The 20,753-nt window shown below is 46.8% G+C and overlaps 1 protein-coding gene across 9 annotated transcripts in view; it reads right to left on the bottom strand.

Moving 5' to 3' along the window:
- Window positions 1–20,524, bottom strand: part of Ldlrad4 (low density lipoprotein receptor class A domain containing 4) — a 318,866-nt gene extending 298,342 nt beyond the window's left edge. For 3 of the 9 annotated variants that reach the window (XM_029472280.1, XM_029472275.1, XM_029472269.1), the window contains exon 1: window positions 19,406–19,592. The gene's annotated coding sequence lies outside the window, so the exon portion shown is untranslated. Of the gene's footprint in view, window positions 1–4,083; window positions 5,342–18,211; window positions 18,292–19,405; window positions 19,593–20,064; window positions 20,123–20,223 lie in introns of those variants that run through there. The other 6 variants (XM_029472271.1, XM_029472276.1, XM_029472273.1 and 3 more) reach the window with 5 other exon arrangements.
- Between the last annotated feature and the right edge of the window lie 229 nt (window positions 20,525–20,753).

Here is a 20,753-nt window from a genome sequence, read left to right as displayed (position 1 = left end):
AATAATAATAATAATAATAATAATAATAATACAGAGAGCCTTTCTTAAACCACTGAAAGTCTCTCCAGGCCAGATAACCAGGACTTCCATTTGCTTAAATATAGTAATCGTTAGTACCTGTAAGTTATTCTGATTAATCAGAACCAATACTAGTTAATTTGCTAGCTAATTAGAATTTAAAGGGTACCGTTGCCATTCAGAGAAACTCATTTAGCGCTAATGAAATTCCTATAAAATATTTAGATGAAAATGGAGAGTAAGTCTATTTAAACTTCTAAGTGGCCCCTTCAATGCTCGTTTTTCAAATCTGCACACCAAAGAGGCTAATCTCGCTGGGTTAACATTTCCGGTTGTGACTTAACACCAACACCGGGTCACCAGCAGCAGTGCCCACCTACGTCTGGAACACAAATGTCCCACCACAGTTGCAAGCAGCCATCTTCAAGCCAACGTTCTGATGAGAGATTCTGCAAGCCTCACAGCCAAAGCGGAGGCTGCCTATAGGCTCTGGTCAGAATGTGTCTCAACACAGTCGCCCAGGGGTCAGTTTTATCAACATGTACTACCGTGCTGGTAACTAACTAACATACTAGTGCGGCCATCATTCATGGTGCAGCTGTCCTATGCAGGCCTCTCCCAGGGCATCATTATGTGGAATTTCTCTTGGCTCCTCACAAGTAATACACCTTTGACCAAAGATTTTACAGACATATGAGGTCAAGTGGATAGAGTTTAAATTATTTCCTCTCTGATACTATCTTTCAGAGCTGGGATATATCTTATTCCACATCCTCTCACCTGTTCACCCTTTTTCTAAAGTAAAAAAACAGCTCAGCTTATAATAGGCAGTCAGCAAAGTAAAATAGAGGTTTCCCTTTAACATTGCTTTTGTTCCATCCAAGAGCACTTCAGATTTGGAGAAACAAACAAAAACAAAACAAAATCCCCGCACAGCATGAGAGACTCCAACACTGTTCTGGTTGAGCTAAGTATGGAAACACCAACTACCCATCATATATAAAGAGCATAAATCCAACAATGACATATTTTTGAGACTCTCTTCTGCCTCCTTTCATGATAGATAACTTCTATCCCAGAAAACAAAAAAGAATCCCAAGCATTTCATGTCTGACCTGACATGTCCTGGCCTGAACAAGGGTAGACCATCTAGACCACGTTGTTAGAAGTTGAAGCTCCCAGTGATTCCTGGAGTGCTACGCAACTCCTCAGAGCAAGCACATACCAGGCAGGGATGGTCTGAGTATAGTCCTTATCGCACGGTTTCCTTTGCAATCAGCCTCACAGAATGTGATCCTTGAAGACACAATCATTTAACTCAAGGGAGAGCCCAAGGAGCCACCAGGCTCTACCCAGCCTGTCACTGCACACACAAGATCTTAACAGCAAGTGACCTCGGGCCAATTGAGAAAACCCTCTAGACCTTACTTCTCCATTTGAAAAATAAGAGTGAACATAATACTTCCAATAAAGTAATCCAATCAATCAAAGTAAGTAACCCATGGAAACAGATAGCAATGGAAGTGTGGAGGGGATTCTCAGTGGGAAAACTGAGGTCAAACAGCTTGTGTGCCCACGGTGTCTAGCACAAGTTGTTCATCCTACATGGGGATAGAGCAAGAAACCTTGTGTGTCTTCTAACTGCTTTTCCCATTAAACACCTCTCTTCCATTTGGCCTTAGGGATGGAAGCAAACCCATCCCCTCTGTCCCCAAGGCAATAAGAAACTGGCAGTCACTCTCCACGGGCCCACTGTCCCTAGCAACCTTCCTTGGTATCAAGCATTTGAGCTGCCGGCAGTCTCGTGTGCAAACAGCCCATTCACGAGGGTTCCATGGAGCCTCCCCCAGTCTGCTCACAAGAGAAGGTGGGCACGATACAGCTGAAACAAGGGGAATTGAAGGTCTTCTTCATTTCAGAGACAACACTTGACGTTCCATCTCATGGTCATGGTTATGCTGTGAGCCATGCAAATGTTACCCCCCAACCCCACCCCACCCCATTTTCCAGACGAGGAAATTGAACTCTGTGGTCTAAGATCACATCAAAAATGAGACCGAAGACTGCACCTATACATGTATCCTTCACAACACGTCGGATGCCTTCCCTGGGTTTCTGAGAAGACCCACCCATTTGGGGGCACCCTTTATCCCATATTTATGACATTAGTACCACACGAGTTATTCTTCCAATACCCTAAGAGCCACAGACTGAGAACCCCCACCCCCTGCTTATTCAATGCCTGAAGCCTGGAAGTCCAAGTCTGTACCCTCACCGCCAGCTCTGCCCCTCATGCCACTCACCCTGCTGTCTGCCACTCAGCCTAGCCATGACCCAGGCATTCCATGTCAGTCTCTAGCTCTGAACCACTTGAAACGTTCCCCAGGTTTTCCAGGTCATCTCTCTGCACCCGTCTCTATTAAACATAAAGCCTAGCTTCCTGCACATGCAATATGCTCCTGGCCAGACGATTACAACCATGTCTCCAAGTTGACCACATTGGTTCTAAGCCAGGGTCTGAAGGAAGGGAAATGACCTCATGATTTCAAGGAGCGAAGAGGCATGAAAATATCACCTCCAAGAAGAAGGTATCAGTGCTTGTGCAAATGGATATCAATTCCAAGTCTGATCCTGAAATATGGCATAGACCATCTTAGGAAACAGAGAGGAGGCCAAGCCTTCCAGATGGCAGAGTAGCCTACCAGATCACACAGGTAACCACGGCACACAGAAGGGTTGGCCCCGAAAAAGAACTTGGAACCTTTCCCTATTACTAGATCAAAGCTAGACAGCAATCTCGAGGGAAGTATGGAATAATGATTTGACATGTAACCGTTTCCCCATCTCATAAGAAATTCTATCCCACACAGGGCTGCCCAGCTTGGCTCCAGGAGCAAGGCAGGGCCAGATGGAACCGCTCTGTGGAAAGCAAGCCTTTCTACCCCCATAGCAACTTCATCCCTGCCTCCAAAACACTTAAAAAGATACACATCTAATTGTTTTCCAATTTTTTAAGAAACTGACTTTTGGTTCCACGCCCTGTACCAGGAATGTTCTCATTATAAAAACAGAAACACGAGATCTTTTTTTTTAAGGGATTTTTTGTTTTGTTTTGTTTTTTTAGATCATCCTTAGCACTACATTTTGGGCGTCTATTTTTTTTTTCTTTCATTTGTTCTAAACTGCCCAGTCTGTGATTCTTTTTTTTTTTTAATGATTTTTTTTAATTAGGTATTTTCTTCATTTACATTTCCAATGCTATCCCAAAAGTCCCCCATACCCTCCCCCCCGACCCTGCTACCCACCCACTCTCACTTCTTGGCCCTGGCATTCCCCTGTATTGAGGCATATAAAGTTTGCAAGACCAATGGGCCTCTCTTTCCAATGACGGCTGACTAGGCCATCTTCTGATACATATGCAACTAGAAACACGCTCGGGGGAGGGGGGGTACTGGTTAGTTCATATTGTTGTTCCTCCTATAGGGTTGCAGACCCCTTTAGCTCCTTGGGTACTTTCTCTAGCTCCTCCATTGGGGGCCCTGTGTTCCATCCAATAGCTGACTGTGAGCATCCACTTCTGTGTTTGCCAGGCCCCAGCATAGCCTCACAAGAGACAGCTATATCTGGGTCCTTTCAGCAAAATCTTGCTAGTGTATGCAATGGTGTCAGCATTTGGAGGCTGACTATGGGAAGGATCCCCGGGTATGGCAGTCTCTAGATGGTCCATCCTTTCGTCTCAGCTCCAAACTTTGTCTCTGTAACTCCTTCCATGGGTGTTTTGTTCCCAATTCTAAGAAGGGGCAAAGTGTCCACATTTTGGTCTTCGTTCTTCTTGAGTTTCATGTGTTTTGCAGATTGTATCTTGTATCTTGGGTATTCTAAGTTTCTGGGCTAATATCCACTTATCAGTGAGTACATATCATGTGAGTTCTGGGTGTGTGGATTGGGGGTGAAGAGGTATGACTGAAACCAGACTCTCAGCAAAGGGAAGGACAGCTTAGCCGCATGTGCACCTTCTCTGCTCTAAGCAAGACTGTCTCCTGCGTGAACAGACCAAGAAATCACCTCGTCCGTGGTCACTTTTCTCCTCGGGAAGCCTGGCTAGCACTATGGTCTTGTACACGTGGGCTGGAAAACCCGTCAGTGGCTCGAATCCGAGGCTCCTTAGAACTCGTCCTTCTCGGGCCCTCTTCCCCTTGTCCTGCTATGTTGTTGACTTTCACAGTCTCTCTGTTGATTTTTAAACCAAAGACAACACAATAAATAAATAAACAAACAAACAAACAAACAAACTCAGGAAATGACCTGTCATACCAGAACACAAGCACAGCGCACTTAGAAAGTGAGTCAGAAATCCAGGAAATAATCAAAGGCTTAGTCTGTTTTGAAAAGATAGAAAAACAAAGATTCATACACCTTAACCATCTCCACTTTGAACTCTTCCTGCCAACAGAGGATGTCTATAGAAAAAAAAAATACCTCTATAAGGTGATTTCTAGAACATTCATAAATATAATTATATTCCAGGACTTGATGGATTTGCTCTATTTAACTCGCCCATAATTGATGACAGAGATTTACGTCTGAGAGAGTAGAAAAGGAAGGCAAGCGTCGATCTAGAGAGGAGTTGCTTCTTCTGACCTCTAGAAAGTCGTTTACTTTGAGGAGGAAAATGGAAAGTAAGAATTAAATGTAGGGATTGGGAGTGGAGCTCAGTGGAAGAGGGCTTCGTAGCGTGGATGAAGTCCCAAGTTCAATTCCAACCCCGGATGGAAAAATAATGTAAGTCTAAACCTAGCCGTAGGAAGCAGGGGTGAGAGCACTGAATGGCGTGTCCCCAAGTCTGTCGCTGTCACCTCTGCAGCTGTACTTTACCCCTTCCATTAGAACCTACTGTTTGCATTGAGGCCTGACCTACCACACAGTGACAGAGGTGAGACAGCCATGTACTCACCCCTGACAGCCACCTAGGCATCAACAGACAGACAGGAGTCCATGAAGGGCTCTACCTCAGCACCAGAGCTTCGCCAAGCCCTGGGAGTCTTGAGGACCTTCTCTGTGCTCCTACCAAGCAAGGGCTCCTAACTCCCATGCTCTCTCTTGTTCATGTAACTAGCAATACTGAATTACTGCTGGACAACAGACAGGGCAGTGATCTGTCTGCGTTCAAGGGCTTTCTAGGAAGAGGTAACCGCCAGCATTCCATCACAGGATGCCATAGATAGGAAAAACCACGGTTGAGAGGCCACCTCACCAAGGCAGGACACCTGGCTGAAGGCCAGGAATATGGATATATCAAGGTTTCAGGCAGGGAAACCACAGAGGCCCTGGGATAGGAACTACTTGTAAGGAACTTTGAAGGGAGGCAGCCAGGCTCCCTGGTGGGGCACACACGGGGTATATGCTGTGAAAACTGGATTTATTCAAAGACTGAACTTCAGGGGATTAGAGATGTCAAATGTGAAGCCTGAATCACTGGGCAGGTGGAATTGCCAGTGATCACAATGAGACAGTGAGAAATCAAAGGACAGCGGGGACAAGACAAGGGGACATTAGAGAACACACAGGGACTCCATGGGACAATGATGGACAGGAGAGAGGTCAAAAGGATCCTCCATCCGGCTTGAAGTGAGAATAATTTTTGTGTCTTCCTTCCCTTCCCTTCCCTTCCCTTCCCTTCCCTTCCCTTCCCTTCCCTTCCCTTCCCTACTACCTTCTTTCTTCCCTCTTTCCTTTCTTCCTTCTTCTGTGGTGCTGCGGACCAGATTTCAGGCCTTGTTCATTTGTGGCAAGTGCATTACCTCTGAGCCACACCCCACTCCAGTTCATTTTTGTACCCACTGGCTGAGATACTTGGAAATGAAACTACCCAGCAAGCATACCGAGGTAAGAGCTCTGAGCCTGAAAATCAGGCTTATGTAAAACATAACCACTCCAAGTTACAAAGAAAGGACTCTGCCTCCGTCTAGAAATATCTCCACACACGAATAAAGTGGAGCCCCTGTCTCCTCCTGACACTGATACCTCACAGGCAGGGTTCACTGGCCTGCCATGCTGCCGACAGAGACCCAATACCCAAAGGTCGCTTTGCCTAGACACTCAAAAGTGACAACCAGGTCCTTGAAGGAATATGCTTCTAGAAAGAGGGTGCTAAACTCTCCAGCCCGCTTTCAAGAGTAGTTCTTAAATTCTTTCCTGGCTTTAATGAGACATCCTTCTCTAGCACCTCCAGGAGCAAGAAGAAATGCCCCCTTGATGTCTTACCATATCCTAGCAACGGTAAACAAGAAAGTGAGTCTTGCAGATCACAGTTGCTGTCATGTCTTCCGATCACGGTCATGGGCAGTATATTTAAAGAGTAACAAAATAACAAGTTCTCTATTAAGACAACCCATACCCAGCTTCTACGCAAATGCAAAGAGTGCATTTCATCTGCAGCGTCCTGCAGGGCAGACCCCTTCATCAGGGGAGTCTCCCCCACCCCCTCTTTTTTATTACAAGCCCTACACCAAACTCTCTATGGGTAACTACGAGAAAAGCCCTCTGCAGAAGTTACTCAGTACGTATTGATCACACAAACTAATTACCAGCAATCAGAAAGTACTTCATTTGCCACCTAAACTATTGACCAGTGACCTCAAGCGCTTTCAGCAGAAGAACCTGTCATTGCTCTTCTCCTTGGAAACAAGGAGGGACTGACCCGAGGAAAGCCAGCATACAGGCCAGCCTTCGGACTTTATTATCAGCATGAGAGACAGGATGGAGTCTGCTGTAACCCTCCCGACACTGAAACCTTCAGCAGCAGCTTCGTGCAGTTGCAGGAACACATTCACCAGAGGTGACAACTCCTGGGGCTTCAGGGGAAAGCACAGAAAACCGTGGCTGCAAAACAGCAGTGTGAGAGGCTTACACTTGCAGCCCAGGAAGGGCCTTGGGATACTTGGCAACAGCAGTCAGTGAGAAAAAGGGCATCATACACAGCAGGATGGGGGGGGGGGAGATGCAGCAGCAGCTAGCAGTGCAAACTCTTCCAGGCCTGGACCAGGGACCGGGGGCCACACAGCAGGCAGCAGGGACAGAGAACAGAAGCAGTTTTTGTCAAAAGGGGAGAAACAGAGCTGAAGGCAACTTGTATCTCCACAGCTGAACATGCTGTACCCAGTCAGAAGCCAGAAATATGTTAGGGAATTGGGGGTGGTCGGGGGAAGAGGCTAGACTGTGGACGGAAGTCAGTGGGAAGCAAACCCAAGAAAGGGGGTGTTGCTGCCCAGCTCCCACTTCACAGCCAGCAACAGCAGGAACTCATGTTTGTCCTACAGTTTTCTGAGGCCCTTTAAAGAGCTACCAACACCCCGCACCCAGAAAGCTCTTGTTTAATGTAGAAAGGAAAGGGGAGTTCACTCAGTGGCCCTGACTCATACCTGCCCCAGGGATGTCTCTGTCCCTGATGGGCATCCTGGAGAGGCAGCTCTGGTCCGATGGGCATCCTGGAGAGGGCCTCACAATCTGTTTCCTTTGCTCACACTGGTTTAACCACGTATACTTTCAAATCCAATGTCTGGTGTTTTTACCCTCCTGGCCTCTCAAAATTGCATAGACTATGTGTCTGCTCTGCCACCAACTGCAGTTCCTCAGACTTGATGGCCCTCAGGACACAGCCTGTTGTGTAGCTTGGACAGTAACAAGAGATTACCTTCCAATATGGTTTTGCACATTAAAATAAAATTTAAAAAAACACCCTGAATTCTACTCTCAGCTAAAAGGTACACTGTAGAAGGAATGAATCTATTAATTACACTTCTATATGCACTTCATGAATTATTTTGTTCCATAAAGCCAAAGAACACAAAATTAGATGTTGTCTGTGAAAAGCTTCTAAAAGTTACGAATGTTTTGCAAATAGAAAGTGTGATTATTCCCCACATGAAAGTGATCGATCTGGCTTCCTTGTGTGAACTGTATGGGGTATGAAATTTAATAATTTTAGAAAATGTGAACAAATAGACAGTCTTAAACAACCACAGTTGTCATAGTCTCAGCTCATAGTGGGAATACGGAGGTAGGACCAAAGTAACTTCCACAGCAAATGTCTATTCCAAAGGCTTGGTCTTCAGGGCCGCAGGACCGGAACACAGTGGGAGGTGCACTCTGCACATGGATGTCTTTAGGTCTTGGCGGGCTTTCCCTCGAAGGCAATGGTCAGAGCACGTTTTCTTCTTTGCCTGCACGCTCTGGTTATGACATGAGCTGCTTTGTTCTACCACATGATCCCTTCCCATGATGCTCTGCTTCTCCACCAGGCCCCAAACCAATGAGACTAGAATGTCCAAAGCCCCGGGGCCAAAATGATTCTTTTCTCTTTGTGGACCAGTTATCACAGAAGTTTGCCACGGTCCAGAAAGCCAGCCAGCACGGTGGATATACAACAGGCTCTTTTTTTTTTTTTTTGTCAGTCTTGATGTGGTTTTTTGGGGGTAGGGGGGCGATTGGAAGAGCCACATCAGAGCCATTCCTGTATTTCTGTGGCCCTGCACCATGACACATATGAACCTGCCAGCTATGGTTGATGTTCACTGAACATATGCCCCTTGTCCTTGGTTAGTCTTCAACAAAATTCCTCACCCTGTGGGCCTTTGAGAATTGGCCCATCTTTCACCTGTGGTGTTTATCAACTCTAAAACCTGCATGGACCCCTCCATGCCTGGCCTATCCCAGGAAGATTTTGCCCCTTTAACATCCCCAATGCTAGACTGACTCCCACCACACTTGTCTTGAGCGTGAATACCCACAAATGTCTCATTCCCTTGCATCTTTCCCATGAGGCATATTCCATAAAGCCAGTGAAAGAAACATCTCTCTATGCTCCTTGCACATTGAACATATGGACCGAATGTACACCCTAAAACACCCCATTCTTACAAGCTAAAACAGGGTCAGTGCTCCAAGCACAGGTAAATAATCCCGATATTTTGATGACTATTTCCTTGGGTCAACAAAGCACTAGCCTTTCATGTTGCCTAAGCTGTGGTCACCTTGTGTCCCTCTAAACAAAACTTGGGAAGGGGGGCCTTAAGTGTCCATGTGGCAAAACAATGAAACATGATTTTGAGTTGTTGGCACATAAAAGTAACAGACATGGGAGCTGGGGGTGTAGCTCAGTGCTTATGGAGCTTCGTAGAGACCATGACTTTGTTTTCCAGAGCCTCAAAGGAAAAACAAAACTTAATAAATTAAATAATTGGGGCTGGCTCAGCAGTTAAGAGCACTGACTACTCTTCCAGAGGTCCCAAGTTCAATTCCCAGCAATCACATGGTGGCTCACAACCATCTATAATAGGATCTGATGCCCTCTTCTGGTGTGTCTGAAGACAGCGACAGTGTACTCATATGTAATAAATAAATAAATCTTTAAAAAAATAATAATTTGAATAATTTAAACTTCAACTCTTACATTTCAGGAGCTGTAAGCACTGACATATGTTTATGAAGTCCACATGAGACACCCATATACATTACCCTTTCCCTACATCAAGCCACAGATTCCTGGCCTGTGCATTAGTTCTTTCTTACTGCACTTCCCCATTGCTGGCCTAATGACCTCCTAACGCAATGGTTCTCAACCTGTGTGGATCACAACCATTTGTGGATCGAATGACTTCTTCACAGGGGTCGCCTAACAGATACCCTGCATGTCAGATATTTACTTTACAAGTCATAACAGAAGCAAAGTTACAGTTAGGAAGTAGCAACAAAAATAATTTTATGGTTGGGGGGTCACCACAACACAAGGAACTATATTAAAGGGTCACAGCATTAGGAAGGTTAAGGACCACTGTCATAAAAGTTCTGGCTTTCAATACTATCACACTGCGGATTATACTTCAACATGTGAACAGGGTGGTGGGAGACAGTGAAGAGGGACAGTCGGAGCACAACCTTTAGCCCCTCTTAAGGTCTCCTGGCATTATCCAAAGCCTCCCTTTCTCCTGTAGTGGGGCTGTCACTACAGTGTGCGCATCTGTCTTCTATCCTTTGGGGACTCTTGGAACCTAGTGCTTGGACAGAATATGAGTTCTAGAAAAATGTGGGAAGATGGCGAAAGAAAGACGGACTGAGGAAGCACCCGCGCACACCAGCTCTGGCCCTTGCTCTCATCCATGTGCAGTGCTTTTCTGAAACTAGACTTGATTATAAGCTGGCTCATGGAACTGCCCTGAGTTGCCAGCTAATTCTTATACCATATTCCATTTACTTCTTCGTCTCTCAGTCCCCAAAGACCAGGAATTGGGCCTCTGACCACATTCCAGATCTGGGCGGGCACTTCACAAACACTTCATATTTGGCTTAATAGCTTCCATTTAGGAAGCAATGTGTACGTTATGAGCCTCTCCCAACTGGTTGCACACGCCCTATCTTAGTTGGTCCTTCCAAAATGTAAGAAACGGGCAAATGGATATGTTGGAGAACCACAAAGTAAGGCACGGAGCCTAGAGACTCCCTAGAGTCATCAAACCTCCAAGCCCTTGCTTGCCCAAGCAGGACAAGAGCCCTAGGAGGATGGTCAGGAGGATGGTCAGAGATGCAGCAGGAAAAGCCCAGTGGTGGGACCTATGGGGATCTCAGGGACCCAGATCTGCCTAATCCTCCACATGCACTGTGGGCAGCTACCCCAGGGCTTAATGCTCAACTCCCTGTGACAACTCAGCTTCCTCAACAGCTCAGGCAGAGACAGCCTCATCCATCAAGACAGTGATCAATTCCTCAGTGATCGAAGTGTACCCAGGTCTTTAAAAGTGGGATACATATGCTTTATTATGGCAATTAAATAAGAAATTGCATTGCAGACCAAGTCACAGAAAGCCTTATTAAATAATTCCACCTAAGTTTATTTCTCACCTTTATCAAAAACAAATAACACAATTTTTCTGCATTAAATATACTAATGCAAAGCTAACTATAACTACAGAGTTATAATTACTATTATAACTAGTTGGGATTACGTTTACTAAGGCTATGATGAGACCCCATGACCAAAAGCAACTCAGGGAGGAAAGGGTTTACTTGGCTTATGCTTCCACACCCATAGCTATCACTGAAGGAAGTCAGGACAGGAACTCAAACCAGGCAGGAACCTGGAGGCAGGAGCTGATGCAGAGGCCACAAAGGGGTGTTGCTTAATGGCTTGCTCCCTATGGCTTGCTGAGCCTGCTTTCTTATAGAACCAAGGACCACCAGCTTAAGACACCATCCACGATTGGCTGGGCCCTCCCCTATCAATCACTAAATAAGAAGATGCCCTACAGCTGGATCTTAACTTAAAAAAAAAAAAAAAAAAAAAACTATTTTTTTTTCAGTTGCGGTTCCCTCCATTCAAATGACTCTAGCCTGTGTCAAGTTCACCTAAAACTAGCCAGGACACTGTCTATGTACAATAGCAACCACACTCAGTACCCATGAGAATAAGTATGTACCACAGGAAGGATTTGGCACTCACTGAGCCTCCAGACACACAGAAAAACACACCCTAAGGTCCAACACTCAGGCAGATGGGGCAGAGTACCTCCAGGAGCAGCCAGTCACTCTAGCTGGATTGCAGTCTGTCCTTACCATGTCTGTACTCTCTTGAACACTTCTGTGAAGGCTTCACATGAAACAGAAACTGCTTACTCAGTCCCAGGGACCCTGCCCACTGTCTACCAGGCAGCAGGGCACACTGAGTCATGCCCCAGCACACACCCACAGAACAGATGACTGCTTTGCACTGTGCAGGTGCCTAGGAAGACAGCTACACCACACTAATTACAATCAGCCCTGGGATAGTGATGTCTTCCTGCATATCCTCTATCCTTCAGCTACTGAAACAGTCGGCCACTCTAGGTTCCAACCTCTCGATGAAGGCTGACTTTGATTAAGTAGAACCCACTCAAATGACTTTCATTTCTTTCAAGATTTAGGAGCAGTTTGAGAGACAAGGCATTGTTGAGCATACAGGTCTGGAAGGGTTGAGACCTTTGTCCAACACTTGAGTACAAAAGTATGAAGAACATGATGTCTTGGCAGAGGACACAAACATTGAACCCTGAGAAGCACACATCAATGGATAGATCTTAAGTCTATATCCTTAGAGGGAGACACAAGCACACTAGACCTATTGCTCTCAAAAAGTGGTCAAAGACAACTGACTGTATAAAGTACTGCATGGCTATGGCAGCAGTCAGATGTTGAATCCATGCCCTCTCCTGGCCTTCATTTCTTTACCATTACTCCAAGTGCATGCTGAGAGACAGACAGAGAGAGAGAGAGAGAGAGAGAGAGAGAGAATAAGAAAAGGCCAAGAGCAGTCTACCTCCATGAAATCCTATAATTGTTCACATATATATACGATAGATAAGATAGATAGATAGATAGATAGATCAGTTAGTTGATAGATAAGATAGATTGATAGGTGATAGATAGATGATAGATTAATAGATGATATATAGATAATAGAAAGACTGATAGATGATAGATAGATAGATAGATAGATAGATAGATAGATAGATAGATAGATAGTTGAGATATATAATAGATAGGTAAATAGATAGACAAATATAAATTATTAGGCTGTTAATGTGCCCTTAATCTATCTAAGTAAAATTAACTTTATATTTAAAACATCATTACATTTGCAATTAACAATTATAATAAGGTCTACACCCAGAGCTGATCCTTGCTGTTCTCCATACCAAAAACCTTCAGGAGAGAACTGGTTTCCCAGGAGAGCTGACACACCTGTGAGCACAGTAAGACCACCACTTCTGCTCAAATTCCTGGCCCAAGAGGGGCCTGCCCAGAGCCATCAGGACACAGGAACCACAGAACAGCTGAGGACAGGATACTTCCAGTTTCTGTCTGCATCCTAGAGCTGACCCTGTGCTACAGCTCTCCATACCCAAATTCATCCTGGAGAGAATCGGTCTCCTAGGAGTACTGACACACAGGCTCACAGGAGGGACAAGCCACAGTCAGAGACAGCAAGACCATCTAACACCAGAGATAATCAGATGGCGAGAGGCAAGGGCAAGAACATAAGCAACAGAAACCAAGGCTACTTGGTATCATCAGAACCCAATTTTCCCACCACAGTGAGCCCTGGATACTCCAACACACCAGAAAAGCAAGACTCTGATTTAAAAATCACTTCTCATGATGATGATAGAGGACTTTAAGAAGGACATAAATAACTCCCTTAAAGAAATACAGGAGAACACAGGTAAACAGCTAGAAGCCCTTAAAGAATTACAGGAAAACACAGCCAAACAGGTAAAAGAACTGAACAAAACCATCCAGGATCTAAAAATGGAAAAGAAACAATAAGGAAATCACAAAGGAAGACAACCCTGGGGATAGAAAACCTAGGAAAGAGATCAGGAATTATAGATATGAATATCACCAAGAGAATACAAAGGATAGAAGAGAGAATCTCACGTGCAGAAGATACCATAGAAAACATTGACAGAACAGTTAAAGAAAATGCAAAATGTATTTCATGCACCAGACCCAAGGAAACGCCTGCTTAGAGCCCGCCTGTCCTTTCCGTGGTCATGAGAATGCTTCCAAACACAGCAAGGGCTGTTCAGTCAGGCCCAATTTTATATGCACATCCCTTGTAAGCTTAAGTATTTACAGGGTGTATACACATCTCTCTGTGTGTGGCTAATTGATTGATGCCCTGTGGTGCCCAGTCCAGAATCTACAATGCAAGTTTCTTCAAATGTAAGCCAAAGGGAAAAGTATGGTACTCCATGATTCTTCTACATAAATAGACACTTCTACATAACAGCCTCCCCTCAGTCCCACTTGCCCTTCTGTGAGCCTGTTTTACCCCTAAGTGGGCAGTCAAGTTCCTCCAGACCACTATGGAAAGAGGAAGGTACATAGTTTTGAAGGGTATAAAAAAATACTCGCTAGGGGGCTTGTGCCTTCCTGTCAAGGAACTGAAGTTACAATGTAGCAAACACAAAGCTGCTGCTTACCCTGTTCTCAGAACTGAGCCACTCTCCAGAGCCCAGACAGCAGCAGAGAGCAGAATCAGAACCAAGAGGCTACCAAGAAAACACGGAAGTTGGGGAGCAGACAGGAGGACCCTGGGCATGCTAGCAATCGAGAATCCCACTGCAATTGGCCTACCCAGAGACCAGCAGATAAATGGCGGGACATTCCTTCTCCAACTCTTATGGCCTCTGATGACGAATGCATGCCTGCCTGGGTAGTCCTTTTCCAAAGTGTCAAAGCCACAGATCTTTTAGCCCCGTGGGCCCAAGCTGTTCAGGACTCCACTGCTTTATATGACATTGGATAATTTTTTGACTTGCATCCATACAACTCAGCTGTGTCTGTCACAGAGCTGCTCTGGAGATTATATTCGCTTATAGATAGATGCACAGCACTTAAGAAGAGAACCCAGCAGAGAACACATGCCCATAAGTGAAATTCCTGCTATAGCAATCTGACCAAGTGCCAGGGTCCAAGCAGGTCTGACCAGGTTCAAAGAGCCCTTCAGAAAACTGCCCTCTGGCTTTGGCCTTAGACAGTGAACTTATACTACAGAAATGGCTGCCCTAACTCTGCACACAGGTTACCAGTCCCCGGGGCACAGGCAATAAAAACAATACTGAGTTGTGCCTGTCCCAGCAACTGCCTATATCTGGAGAGAAGTGGCCGTCAAGCACACAGGAACCAGCACAGTTGGCAGCAAGCCTAACATTCTGCAAACCCCAAGGGCAGGAAGTCCACACACACCAAAGGGTCCCCCACCACACCCTATGAAAGGAAGGGCCAGCCAGAGGGGATGGGATGGGTTATTTCCTTTTCCAAGGAAGGCTTTGAAGAGTCGCTGCAGGGCAGTTAGAAACAGAGAGGCGAAGGGCACACACATGTTTCTCACACCCACCCGATTCCTGACCTTAATGTCACTTAATAAGCCAGGCCCAGAGTCCTATCTGCAAGGAGAATTGCAAATCACTTGGCCAGGGCTCCGCAGATGAGGTGGCTTTGTAATATGAGCAGTGTGTCCACTAACTAGAGCAACCATTACACCTGTCACTCTGCCAGCTGAGTCGCCAAACTGCCATGGTGAAAGTACATTATGCCCAAGGAGTGCCACCCAGCCCCCCTCCCGGGCGGCACACACTCAGCCACTGCACAGAGAACACCACTGTAAACGGAGCTCCACTGTAGAAGACCTCAGGCTCTTAGCAGATACAAATGTATCCCTTTCCCAGGAGGAGGAAACGTGGGTATGGACCAGAAGAAGACCAAAATGGAGACAGAGGCCGGGGATCTAGTTAAAAAAAAATAATAAGGGAGGTGGGGAACATATATTTGGTAAATGGATTCTACCATAAAGCCCAAAATAAAAGTGTGAGACACACCCTTTTCACCTTTAAACCAGGTCCAGTCCTGTAGGCAGCAGGCTGAGGCCTTCTGTGCAGTTATACTTCCACCAGGCCCCAAGAAAAGCACACAGGCAGCTGGGCTGCTCAGTGGGCTTGCAGCACAAGCGTGTTGCAGACAGCAGTAATTTATTTATCCCTGTCATGGAACATTAACAATCTGTCTGGGGCTTGGCAGGCACCAACTTGCACTGTCATATAAACTGTCTGACAAACCTAAAAGTTCCATAAAGGCGTCTCTTTTCCCAGCAGACAACAAAATATCGTTCTTCTTTAAAAGTTGTCATCTCTCCTGTTTCTTTTTCTCTCTCTCTCTTCCTTTTCCAAAAACTAAGGAAAAGAGAAAGAGAGAGAGAGAAAAAAAAAAAAGGCAGCAACGAAAGAACTCGTGCAGTCACATGTGATCTGCCGGCCATCTCAAGCACTTCGCTGTTTTCCTATAGCAAGTAAGTAAATGAATGGGTCCGGGGGTGATGTGGGGGTCAGCTGTGAGGCTACTGGGGTACTGAAGCAAATTCTGCAAAACAAAAATACAGTCATTAAAAATTAATAAAGGGTGTGGACATCTAGCCCCCACCTCGTTCCACTCATGGGAATTTGAGCCAGACATTCTGCACCCTCATTAAGTGAATGCTGGCAGGCTGGCAGGGTTTTAGTGGCTTCTGGGAATGCCAATATATTAACCAGAAGACTTTTTGCAGACCCTTTAGAGTTTTTATTCTAGAAAAGTCAACCATTTGGCACAGTAGAGCCTTATTTTTGTCCAGGAAAGCTCTCGGCTGCCAATCAAGGGAGAAATTACAGCTACATCCTTCATAATTTCCAAGACCTAACTGGAAAACAAGCTTGGTGGAGAGAGAAGTCCTCAAAAAAAAAAAAAAAAAAAGCCTAAAAAGGTCAAAGAACCATTTTTAGTGGAAATTCAAAGAAAAGCAAACTATCTTTAAATCAAATGGATATGTAACAAATACAAACATTATTCTCAGTCTTCCTGTAACAGAAGAAACTCAATATTAATTGGAAATTTGAACCCAATATATCTACATCTGGGAACAGTTCAGGCAGTTGCTTGTTTCCTCTTGTTGTCCAACATGAACACAAGTAGTACATCATACATGTACACATGAGCACGTGCGCACACACACCATCCCCCCCCCCCCGCCGAAAAAGTGGCAGGTGCTGGGGTTATAAAATTCAAATAGTATGCAGATTCCTATTCCTATTTGTGTTGGGTGAAGTGTGTGTGTGTGTGTGTGTGTGTGTGTGTGTGTGTGTGTGTGTATACATATGCATGTGCATCAATATCAGGTCTTTTTTCAGTCTCTCTCCACCGTATGTTTTGAGTCAGGGTCTCTCACTGAATCTAGAGTTCACCGATTCAGCCACACTGGCTGGCTAGCAAGTCCCAAGTATCTGTCCAACTCTCTGCCTTCAGCACTGGCTTCCACACAGGAACCAGAGACGTTAACTCAGGTCCCTGTACTAGCACACCAAACATCTTACTGACTGAGCCATCTTCCCAGGCCCCTATTTTCTTATTTTAAAACTCATGGTTCACTTCTCGTGGGCCCTCATAACATAGGTCAAGATGGACTTCCCATCTAACAGCCCAGGTTGGTGGTAAGTAACTTTGACATCAGACAAAGAGTGCCTTCTGGGAGATTTTTCTACGAAAGGGAATGCTGAAGAAGCAAGAAATGAGCATGCCAAGGAGAGATGGGGGAACCAAGAAAGGAGAGGGGAAGAGAGGGACACTGCAAGTTTGCCACCATTAACATGTAATACATGTGTCCACATGAACAACATTGAATAATCTCTGATATTTTCCAGGTTACAATGCTATGCTCCTTTCACCACTGTCACTTTCTGAGCATTCCCTGTCAATTCTGACCCTAAAAGAGGCTCCATACGCCCAAATTCAGAAGAAGAGGGAAAACATGACCAGGATTTCTATAAAGATCTAACTAGTCTATACACTTGAAAGTATTCCTCCCCAGAATCCTATGACCTTTGGCTTTATATGATAACAGGACAACCCTAGATACCACTATAAAGTGACTGACTTAATCTGGAAGACATGCACTGGGATCCAGAGTTTGGGGTCTTTTCGTGCCAGCCAGCCAGAAACTACCCACGGGGCACAGAAGTCATCCTTCCCTCTCTGCGTTCCTGCCAGGCTAGGAATCAACTCCAACAACCCGGATAAAAAAAAAAAAAAAAAAAAAAAAAAAAAAAAAAAAAAAAGTGACCCATGAGCCACAGGACTTCTCTGCCAGGCTGTTAAGTCAAGCAAGACTACAGCACAGCCCCAAACTGTAAACACCTCTGCAGACAGGTCCTTGCTCTAAACATGCCTGACAGGAGAACTATTCTTGGAACAATCCAAAGTTGGGGGGGGGGGGGGCGTTGGGGGCGTGAGAATAAACATTTGTCTGTGGATATATATATTCTAATGGAGAGGAGTGGAGGAAAAAAAAAACTGTTGAACCTGAAATGATGTGTCAACAGATTGCCACAAAATCCCGTAAGAAGCAGCTGGCCCTGGCTAGACTCCACTGCAGGATCATGGTCATGAAAACCAAGCACCCAGGAGGATTCAAGAGATGGCCTTAAATACCTGCTGGCAAGAGTCTTTCCAACCCAAATGCAAACTTACAGGAACTGGAGCCATGGACAAAGGGCAGCGATCGCGTCCAGGGGTAAGAGATGACAACTAAGAAACTAGAGAGGTTTTCTGTTTTAACAAGAACAGTACCTACCATTCAGTAAATCTGTGGCATTTACAGGTTCCAGCTCTATCTAATTCTTCTCTGTGTTCTATGTTCATTGAAAAGCTAACCTGTTAAAGAATTAAGCTGTCACTGGGATGGCAGAAAGCAAATAAGAAAATTCATATACAGGTAATATTCAGACCCATGATTGTCCACATCATGACTCAAGTTTGGTACTGTTTCTCTCCTGAACACATGTTCTATATTCCAAAAAGAATGTGGGAAGGCAGATTTATGATGCCAGTATGCTGAATTTAAACTATAGAGCAAGACCGTAACTTCCTCCATACAAAATGAGGCCCTCGCTTGGTGTGTGTTCACTTCATAGAACCTTCTATGAAATCCAATCCACTGTCCTGAAGGCCCAGGGTAGATACAGACAAGGGTTAAGGTTTGGGGTCACCCAATAAAAACCAATAAAAAGAGCTATTCTAAGGTGGGCCTGGCAGTACTAGCCCAGTCCAGCCCCTTACTTTATGTATCTGATGCTAGGAAGGAAAGCCAGGGGTCTCAGCATGCTAGGAAAGCCACTGAAAGCTACCTCTCCAATTCAGAACTCTACTTTGAAGACCCAGTAGGGTTCACAATCTCTACCCTTCATACCCCACAATGCAGAAAAGGTCACTAATAAATATCACAGTCATAATCAACTCTAACTTTTAGTGAGGAGTTCGGGGATGTCAAGATGGCAAAAAAAAAAAAAATAATAATAATAATTAGGAAACAAAACAAAGGAAACAAACTCCGAGGAAAAGAAAAAGCCAATCAAAATAATCCGTTCTAGCTCATTAAGAGTCTCTGTGGAAAAACAAAACATGATGTTGACTGATGTAGCCACTGACAATCAGCAGTCACTCCCGTGCTGGGGCAGAAGCTAGGAAGTCCCGCTTGTTTTAACGAGTTTCTCACTGTCCTGACTGGCCAAGGAGATGCCTCTCCAGGTAACCCGGAACAGACGCGCCTGGTGCGGGCTCTTGGAATGACGCCCACCCACCATGCGTCCCTGTGGTCCTAAATCCTCTCTGCTCACCGAGAACCCTCCAATTTTTAAAAAAAGAAAAAAGAAAAGAAAGAATGAAAGAAGAAAGAAAAAAAGTTTAAAAACAAGCAAGCAAATGCTCTCTGTGGCGCCGCAGCTAGTTAACGCACAGAGAGCCTGCTGTCTCCCCGCAGCGTACTCACAGGGCGCGCCCCCAGCCGTGCCCAGACGGCACACTGGGCAGGGGTCCCGGGAAACCTCCTTCAGTCTGTAGATCGCAGAGCCCACAACAAATGCAAGTGCAGGGCCCTTCGGCTCTTCGCTTCCTGTTTATTCCACCGTGAGGGTCAAAGAGAAATTCAACACACGCCTGCTTCCTCCCGGCCCGGAGACCCAGCCTAAGTGTAACAGCAGCCGCCCCAGACAATCGACTTTGCCAGCCAATGCCAAGAGCCCCGGGCAGCCCGCGGCCGACGTCAAAGCGCGGGGGGGCGGGGAGGGGGGACCCGGGGAGACGGTCTGAGGTCTGGGAAGCCTGGAGCCTGAGAGCCCGGGCGCAAGGTGCAGGGGGAACCTGCGGTGCCGACTTGGGGCCGCTCCCACGCCGCCTTCTCGCTGCTGACTTCCAGCCCCCCAAGACTGCCGTAGCTTGCACGCAGGCCTAGAAGTGTCACCGCTTGGGACAAGCACCCTTGAGCCCACCCGGGCGCTGGGTGCTGCAGGATGAAGCCACTACAGCGGGACACTCTAGAGCACCGGGTCCCGGTCGGTGGGCAAGACTCCAGCCAGCCAACGCTCTCTCGGAGGATGGGCAGGCGCCCAGGCAGCCCTCCGCGCCCACCCGCAACACAACCTCACAGACCTGGAGCGTGGGTCTCGGGGACGCGGGGACGGGGAGAGCACTGGCCGCCCGCGCAGTCTGGCGGACATCCCAGCCCGTCCCCCACCACCCCTCCCCCGCCCGCTCCAGCTCAGAGGTGAACTCCGGCCAGACGCGGAGATCGTGGCGGGCGGCACTCACCTGCCGCAGCCCCTGGATGGGCGAGCGGGACCGCCCACCGCGCAGTTCGGCCACCGGCCCTGTGGGCTGCGGGGGAGGGGCTGCGCTCCGGGTGGCGCGACACGGCGCGGCGTAGCTCTTTAAGAGGGACCTGCCACCGGGCTCTCGGAGCTCCCCGCCCCCCTTTCGCCTTCTCGGGACTTGCAGCCTGTCTGGCGGCGGCCGCAGCTCCTCCCCGGCTCGCTGGGGATCCCCTCCGGCTGACGGGAAGGAGGGAGGGAGAGCGCCGTTGCTGTCGGGCTGGGGCCCCGCGTCCCGCCACCGCGCAGAGGCCGGGTCTGTCTCAACTCAGCCTCGGCCGCTCCTCCCCCGGCTCTGCGGCGAGGACCCGGCGTGCGGCCAGACGGCGGGGGCGGGGGGCGCCGCCGGGGGATGCGGCCCCGCCCAGGTGCACACACCCCACCCCCAGGCTGCGGGTCCGGGGCTCCCAGGAGGAGAGAGGGGGAGGTCGCAGCACACCCGGGACCCTGAGCCCTGTAAAGAGCTTGGAA

The sequence above is a fragment of the Mus caroli genome, chromosome 18 (genome assembly GCF_900094665.2).
Source record: "Mus caroli chromosome 18, CAROLI_EIJ_v1.1, whole genome shotgun sequence".
NCBI lineage: Eukaryota > Metazoa > Chordata > Mammalia > Rodentia > Muridae > Mus > Mus caroli.
The sequence above is the reverse complement of the archived record's forward strand: the minus strand, read 5'-3'. Positions and strand labels throughout refer to the sequence as shown.